The sequence below is a fragment of the Dendrobates tinctorius genome, unplaced genomic scaffold, assembly GCF_039654945.1.
Source record: "Dendrobates tinctorius isolate UK_male_01 unplaced genomic scaffold, ASM3965494v1 ptg000039l, whole genome shotgun sequence".
NCBI classification, from domain to species: Eukaryota; Metazoa; Chordata; class Amphibia; order Anura; family Dendrobatidae; genus Dendrobates; species Dendrobates tinctorius.
Window position 1 is genome coordinate 65,888,254 of NW_027361707.1, and position 9,247 is coordinate 65,897,500.

The following is a 9,247-nucleotide window of genomic DNA, read 5'->3' on the forward strand; positions in this document are numbered from 1 at the left end:
GGTAATAAACCACTGTTTGGGCGCACGTCAGGGCTCAGAAGGGAAAGAGCGCCATTTGACTTTTTGAACGGAAAATTAGCTCTAATCGTTAGCGGACACCAAGTCGCTTATGGAGAGCCCCTGTGTGCCTAAACAATGGAGCTCCCCCACAAGTGACCCCATTTTGGAAACTAGAAACCCCAGGGAACTTATCTAGATGTGTGGTGAGCATTTTGAACCCCCAAGTGCTTCACAGAAGTTTATAACGCAGAGCCATGAAAATAAAAAATATTTTTTTTTTTTTTTTTTCTTCAAAAAATTATTTTTTTTAGCCCACAATTCTTTTTATTTTAACAAGGGTAACAGGAGAAATTGGACCCCAAATGTTGTTGTCCAATTTGTCCTAAGTATGGTGGTACCCCGTATATCGGGGCTCAGAAGGGAAGTAGTGATGTTTTAAAATGCAGACTTTGATGGAATGGTCTGAGGGTGTTATGTTACGTTTGCAGAGCCCCTGATGTGCCTAAACAGTAGAAACCCCCCACAAGTGACCCCATTTTGGAAACTAGAACCCCGAAGGAACTTATCTAGATGTGTGGTGAGCACTTTCAAACCCCAGAAGTTAATAACGCGGAGCCGTGAAAATATAAAAAATATTTTTTTTCCTCAAAAAATGATTTTTTAGCCCACAATTTGTTATTTTCGCAAGGGTAACAGGAGAAATTGGACCCCAAAAGTTGTTTTCCAGTTTGTCCTGAGTACGCTGGTACCCCATATGTGGGGGGAACCACTGTTTGGGCACACGTCGGGGCTCGGAAGGGAAGTAGTGAGGTTTTGAAATGCAGACTGTGATGGAATGGTCTGCGGGTATCATGTTACATTTACAGAGTCCCTGACGTGCCTAAACAGAATAAACCCCCCACAAGTGACCCCATTTTGGAAACTAGACCCCCCCAAGGAACCTACCTAGATGGGTGGTGAGCACTTTGAACCCCCAAGTGCTTCACAAAAGTTTGCAACGCAGAGCAGTGAGAACAAAAAAACATTTTTTTGCCACAAAAATAACTTTTATTTTCCCAAGGGTAACAGGAGAAATTAGACCCCCAAAGCTGTTGTGAAAATTTTCCTGAGTATGCTGATACCCCATATGTTGGGGTAAACCACTGTTTGGGCACACATTGGAGCTCGGAAGGGAGGGAGCACTGCTTGACTTTTTGAATGCAAAATTGGCTGGAATCAATGGTGGTGCCATGTCGCATTTGGAGAGCCCCTGATGTGCCTAAACAGTGGAAACCCCTCAGTTTTAACTCCAACCCTAACCAAACACATCCCAATCCCTAATCTCAACCATAAAAATAACCCTAACCACAAGCTTAACCCTAATCCCAACCCTAACCCCAACACACCCCTAACCCTAATCTTAACCCTAATCCCAACCCTAACCCTAATTCCAACCCTAACCCTAACTCCAACCCTAACCCTAACTCCAAACCTAACCCTAATTCCAAACCTAACCCTAATCCCAACCCTAACCCTAATCCCAACCCTAACCCTAATCCCAACCCTAATGCTAATTCTAACCCTAACCCTAATTCTCACCCTAACCGTAACCCTAGTGAAAAAAAATAAATATATTTTCTTTATTTCAATATTTTCACTACCTCTGGGGGTGATAAAGGGGGGTTTATTTACTATTTTTTTATTTTGATCATTGCGATAGAGTCTATCACAGTGATCAAAATGTACCTGGCATGAATGAATGAATGAATGAATGAATGAATGAATGAATCTGCCAGCCGGCAGATTTGGCACGCGCATTGCGCATGCGCCTGCCATTTTGGAAGATGACAGCGCCCATGCTGGAAGATGGAGGGACCCCGGGAGTAACACCGGGACTCGGGAGGTACCGGGGGGAGGGGGTGGGATCGGATCTTGAGGGCAGCAGAGGACAGGACGGAGAGGAGTGGGAGGCAGCGGAGGAAAGGACAGATAGAAGGAAAGACTGATGGGTGGCACCAGATCGCCGCCATCAGTCGGTGGCGGGGGCTGATTGTGGTCTTCAGCCATGGCCAATGATATTGCAGCATCGGCCATGGCTGGATTGTAATATTTCACCAAGTTTCATTGGTGAAATATTACAATTGTGCTGTTTCACTTTCAACAGCCAATCAGAGTGATCGTAGCCATGGGGGGGCAAAGCCACCCCCCTTGGGGTGAAGTACAAGTCCTCCTGTACCTGCGGGTCAGGTGACCTTTCAGTGACCCTGGTCACCCGACCTGCAGGAACGCGATCCCACCATGACGCTATGCTGCACCACAGGTCGGAATGGCACAGGTTTTCATGACGCATACACTGCGTCACAGGTCGAGAAGGGGTTAAAGAGCTCAAAAGGCTTCAATATAGAAGACTTCAAATTGTTAGACATGTATTTTCTGGGCAATTACAGGCTTTGCCATATTAAGATTTGTTTCAAATTTATTTATTGCAAATAAAATTTTAAGGTAAAATTATGTGAACTTTGTAAATTCAAATTTCAAAAGATCCTCTCATGCACAGAAAGAACTGGACTTATCCAATAGTAATTAAAAACAAATTTAGACAAGTAGAAGGAATGTAATGGATGGAAGCAATCACCAAACCCACATGAATGAATGAAGTTTATACAAAGTTGATCCAAAAGCAAAAGAAGTAAAAGAAACTACCCTGTAGGACTATAATATCTACAAATATGTAATATGTATGTTATTTATTGCGGATCACTACTTTATTTACTACACCTACTATTTACATAGTGTTGTGGGGAGGTTTAGTTGGCTACGGTTCTTTCTGTAATAGGAGACAGAGTGATTGGCAGTAGGTGTCATTTGGCAGTCCGCCACCAGAGGTCACTGGAGAGCACCGACGGCAATGGTTAAGTAACTGTCATATGAGGGATCGTTACAGAAACGATATGGATGATCCTCAACCGTATAGGCGCCACCGCTTGGGATGTGTCAACCGCCGTGATGCCACGGAAGTGATCATGACAGACGGCTCGAAGCTGAGATCTTTGCCCCAGCACTATTGGTGCTCGGCATCCGTAGAGGCGTCAACCATGTGGCTGGTTCACCCCCCGTGATGAGGTATGCGGATTTCCGGCAAGTTATTTCCGATCACCTCCGCTGGCGTCTTTCACGTGTGGCTGACTCACACCCCGAGGTGCGCACGGGTTACCGGACTGTTATGCTGGACACTTCAAAATGGAGCGGTGAGTAGAAGACATTCGTCCACCACATATAGACATATGACATACGTGCAGGGAAGGTGACCGGTTCTATTGCTTGTATCCCCGCAGTCACCCCCGGACTCCACTTACATGTCCCGTATGCCACAGAGCAACGAAATACCTATCCACACATCTTAGGAGGACATGTCTGAGGACCCAGAGTGATTCTGATATAAAAGCTGCCCTTGCATCAGCCAAGTTTCAGCTCAAATGCATTGCCGAAAGAGGTACAACTATCCGCTTCAATGACCTCAAGCCTCTCCAGTCCTTGGAGGAGACTGTATCCTTCTTAGAAGGTCGCGGATTTTTAATAGCCAACAAGCCTAGGTTTGAGCATCAAATCCCGCCACTGAGCTCTGAAGAGCCCGCTCAGGTACCACCAGCCATTTTGGAGCTCTGCCCAGGCACTATGCCCCTGACGGAGCTAGATTCGGATGAGATCGATATACCTTTGCTTTTACGGCCTGCAGAAAGCCCCCTGCCCCTGGCAGAGCTAGCTTCAGATGAGATCGATATACCTTTGCTTTTACGGCCTGCAGACAGCCCCCTGCCCCTGGCAGAGCCAGATGCATCGGATGAGGCTTCACTTTTACAGCCTGTGGAAAGTTTTCAAGAAAGCCCTCGCTCAGAGACTGCCCACACAGGGGCCTGTTCTGACCCCATGGAAGATGAGGAGGTCACTGACGGTAGCGATTTAAGAATTCAGAAAAGGCAGTGGAAGGACAAAAATCGCACCGCTACAAAGATGGCCGGCTTGTATAAGCGACACTCAATGAACGACGCTATGTTCAAAGGTTTCCGCTCATACCTAACCATTACACACGGGGTGCCAAACTGCCAACAGGAGGTCTCAAATGTTTCCAGGTTCCTCTTCTTTGTGAACCCCAGAAGAGTAACCCTGGAGTACCTACTGAAGCCAAATAAAATCAATGAATTTTTTGAAAAACTCGGAAACCTCCAGCTATCGAAACAGACCTCCCTCAGAATGCTGAAGCATATACGGAGATTCACTGTCTATCAGATGAGGGCCACGGGACTGAGAATAGAAAAGCCAGAACTCTACAAGGCCTGTGAGGTATTCATGAATCACACTGAGGACCTACAGAAGACATTGTACAAGGGCGCCTGCAAGGAGTCTGTTAGTAAGCGGTACACACCCTTCAAAGTATCGCATATGCGGCTTGATTTTTGCCATGTATGTTCAATAATTCCTCTTATTTTTCCCCAGGTACGATCTACTGAGGAAGCCGCTAAAATCGCCCGTGGACTGCCAGATTATTCTGGAGGAGGCAAGGCCAACTTTTCTAGCCAGCATAGCCTCTGTGGAAGAGGGCGGATCAAATGAAGAACGCCGGGAAATTGCACTCTACCTCCAGGCCCTGCTGGTTCTGAAAAATCTCCAGAGACCAGGTGTCATCCGTAACATGACGGTAAGTAGTCAGACCCTGTGGGTCAGCGGTCTCCCATGCACCAGTTCAATAACTTTCCACATCAGGTTTCAGAGTGGACCGAGAGGATCCATCACGTGTACCACGACAGACAGATGACAGTTGTCGGTGTGAAGACTCACAAATGTTCCACCACTCAGGTCGCAGTGTTCGTACTTTCAGAGGAAGAAGAATCGGTAAGGGACTCAACCAGTCAGGGAGCCCAGGCAACACCACTCCACATGGGGAGCAAACCCCTCTCTTTTTCCTTTTTCAGTGGTTCAAAGTGTATGCAGAACATGTCCGACCTGTCTATACCGCTGGCCGAAGGAAGGTCACTAATTTCTTTGTGACGTGTACGGGGAAGGCCATAGCAAATCCATCCGTGGGCCTCAGGCAATACCATTCGAGGTAAGACGGCCACGAGCCGAATGATGCATGGGCATGTGTAGAAACAGGTACTGACATTATGATTTCCTCCATAGCTACAACCTCCCGAACATCACTAGCCACCTAGTGCGACGGGTATGTGAAACCTGGACAACTTCACAATACACGGACTGTGAAAAGCGACTGTTTGCACGGTACTTGGCACATACAAATGACATGGCTGAGAGAGTGTACCGGGAGAAGACTCTGACAGATATGTGTCATGCCCACGAGCTGGTGGTAAATGCAGGAAAGAAGGATGAAGCCGACAATCAGTCACCAGTGATGCCTTCAAGCAGTGCATCAGAGAATGAGCAGGGAGGCAGTATGGAAATCAATCCGGAGGGTAACAAATCATACTACCTAAGAACCATCAAGCCTGCTCTGAGGTGACATAGGCAGAAAGGGCGTCCGCCTACCAGAGTCCCCCTTCCCACAAGGACTCCAGATTTGCCCCCACTGACATCCATCACCTCCAGAGAACCAGGGACCACCGAGGGAGGGTCTGGTCAAGCTCAGGTACCCCATGATCACTTCTCATGCTTGGGCATGGACCACCAGCCATTGCCGGGGACTGAGAACCATCGAGCCTGCTCTGAGGGGACATAGGCAGAAGGGGCATCCGCCTTCCAGAGCCCAAGCTCGGCTATGGACTCCAGATTTGCCCCCCTGACAGCGATCACCTCCAGAGAACCAGGGACCACCGAGGGAGGGTCTGGTCAAGCTCAGGTACCCCATGATCACTTCTCATGCTTGGGCATGGACCACCAGCCAATGCCAGGGACTGAGAACCATCGAGCCTGCTCTGAGGGGACATAGGCAGAAGGGGCGTCCGCCTACCAGAGTCCCCCTTCCCATAAGGACTCCAGATTTGCCCCCACTGACATCCATCACCTCCAGAGAACCAGGGACCACCGAGGGAGGGTCTGGTCAAGCTCAGGTACCCCATGATCGCTTCTCATGCTTGGGCATGGACCACCAGCCAATGCCGGGGACTGAGAACCATCGAGCCTGCTCTGAGGGGACATAGGCAGAAGGGGCGTCCGCCTACCAGAGTCCCCCTTCCCATAAGGACTCCAGATTTGCCCCCACTGACATCCATCACCTCCAGAGAACCAGGGACCACCGAGGGAGGGTCTGGTCAAGCTCAGGTACCCCATGATCGCTTCTCATGCTTGGGCATGGACCACCAGCCAATGCCGGGGACTGAGAACCATCGAGCCTGCTCTGAGGGGACATAGGCAGAAGGGGCGTCCGCCTTCCAGAGCCCAAGCTCGGCTATGGACTCCAGATTTGCCCCCACTGACATCCATCACCTCCAGAGAACCAGGGACCACCGAGGGAGGGTCTGGTCAAGCTCAGGTACCCCATGATCGCTTCTCATGCTTGGGCATGGACCACCAGCCAATGCCGGGGACTGAGAACCATCGAGCCTGCTCTGAGGGGACATAGGCAGAAGGGGCGTCCGCCTACCAGAGTCCCCCTTCCCACAAGGACTCCAGATTTGCCCCCACTGACATCCATCACCTCAAGAGAACCAGGGACCACCGAGGGAGGGTCTTGTCAAGCTCAGGTACCCCAGGATCGCTTCTCCAGCTTGGGCATGGACCACCAGCCAATGCCGGGGACTGAGAACCATCAAGCCTGCTCTGAGGGGACATAGGCAGAAGGGGCGTCCGCCTACCAGAGTCCCCCTTCCCATAAGGACTCCAGATTTGCCCCCACTGACATCCATCACCTCCAGAGAACCAGGGACCACCGAGGGAGGGTCTGGTCAAGCTCAGGTACCCCATGATCACTTCTCATGCTTGGGCATGGACCACCAGCCATTGCCGGGGACTGAGAACCATCGAGCCTGCTCTGAGGGGACATAGGCAGAAGGGGCGTCCGCCTTCCAGAGCCCAAGCTCGGCTATGGACTCCAGATTTGCCCCCCTGACAGCGATCACCCTTCAGAGGACCAGGGACCACCGGGGAGGGTCTGGTCAGGCTCAGGTACCCCGAGATTGCTTCTCTCACTTGGGACTCACGACCAGCAAAAGTCCCTCCTGGAGCTGTGGAAGTTCAGTCTCGGCCGTATTTTGCAACTTCCACAACAAGAGGGACCACCTTCTAAAGTCGCCTACCCGAGCCGGAGAACCAGAGAAACAATCGCCATCCATCGGGGTAGAGAGAGCACTCTCTCCTGTATTCTGCCGCAGGTGCGCATTCCTATGTATATGCATTGCGGGACAACGTCCCCACTTTAAGGGGATGAAGTCAGAACTGTACCCGGCCTCCAGTCACTGTAGGGCGGATGCGGCACCCAGAAAATTCCTCATTCCGGTTCTTTTTCACTTAGTCGTTTTTTCTTTTTGCAAGAATGTACCCCAGGGATGGCCCACAAGCCAAAGCCAGGGACTGAGAACCATCGAGCACGCTCTGAGGGGACATAGGCAGAAGGGGCGTCCGCCTACCAGAGTCCCCCTTCCCACGAAGACTCCAGATTTGCCCCCCTGACGACAGCCATCGCCTCCAGAGAACCAGGGACCACCGAGGGAGGGTCTGGTCAAGCTCAGGTACCCCAGGATCACTTCTCATGCTTGGGCATGGACCACCAGCCATTGCCGGGGACTGAGAACCATCGAGCCTGCTCTGAGGGGACATAGGCAGAAGGGGCGTCCGCCTACCAGAGTCCCCCTTCCCACAAGAACTCCAGATTTGCCCCCACTGACATCCATCACCTCCAGAGAACCAGGGACCACCGAGGGAGGGTCTGGTCAAGCTCAGGTACCCCAGGATCGCTTCTCATGCTTGGGCATGGACCACCAGCCAATGCCGGGGACTGAGAACCATCGAGCCTGCTCTGAGGGGACATAGGCAGAAGGGGCGTCCGCCTACCAGAGTCCACCTTCCCATAAGGACTCCAGATTTGCCCCCACTGACATCCATCACCTCCAGAGAACCAGGGACCACCGAGGGAGGGTCTGGTCAAGCTCAGGTACCCCAGGATCGCTTCTCCAGCTTGGGCATGGACTACCAGCCAATGCCGGGGACTGAGAACCATCGAGCCTGCTCTGAGGGGACATAGGCAGAAGGGGCATCCGCCTACCAGAGTCCACCTTCCCATAAGGACTCCAGATTTGCCCCCACTGACATCCATCACCTCCAGAGAACCAGGGACCACCGAGGGAGGGTCTGGTCAAGCTCAGGTACCCCAGGATCGCTTCTCCAGCTTGGGCATGGACCACCAGCCAATGCCGGGGACTGAGAACCATCGAGCCTGCTCTGAGGGGACATAGGCAGAAGGGGCGTCCACCTTCCAGAGCCCAAGCTCGGCTATGGACTCCAGATTTGCCCCCCTGACAGCGATCACCCTTCAGAGGACCAGGGACCACCGGGGAGGGTCTGGTCAGGCTCAGGTACCCCGAGATTGATTCTCTCACTTGGGACTCACGACCAGCAAAAGTCCCTCCTGGAGCTGTGGAAGTTCAGTCTCAGCCGCAACTTCCACAACAAGAGGGACCACCTTCTAAAGTCGCCTACCCGAGCCGGAGAACCAGAGAAACAATCGCCATCCATCGGGGTAGAGAGAGCACTCTCTCCTGTATTCTGCTGCAGGTGCGCATTCCTATGTATATGCATTGCGGGACAACGTCCCCACTTTAAGGGGACGAAGTCGGAAATGTACCCGATCTCCAGTCACTGTAGGGCGGATGCGGCAGCCAGAAAATTCCTCATTCCGGTTCTTTTTCACTTTTTTTTTTGTCCTCAAGAAACATTTTTGTTCTCAAGAAACTTTTTTGTCCTCAAAACTCAATTACTTCCAAAATTCGACTTTCACCCCAAAAGCCACACATTCTACCCTCATGGGAGGCACTCTCCCTCGGGTCCCCACATCATATTGACGCCCCAGAGCGGTGGGAGAAGGGAAAATTCGATTTTTGCACAAAAATCCAAAAATCGCTCTAAGTCCAAAAATCTTGAAAATTTTTCTAAGTCCCAACGGTACTTTCTGAAAAGTGTACCCAGGCCCCTGGAAGCCTCCTAGGTACACCTCCTGAGACTCCCCCCTTCCTGGAAGTCTGACACATCTCGAAATTTTTCTAAGTCCCAAAAAATGGTTTTTGCTCCATAATTCGACTTTCCCCCCAAAAGTCACACATTC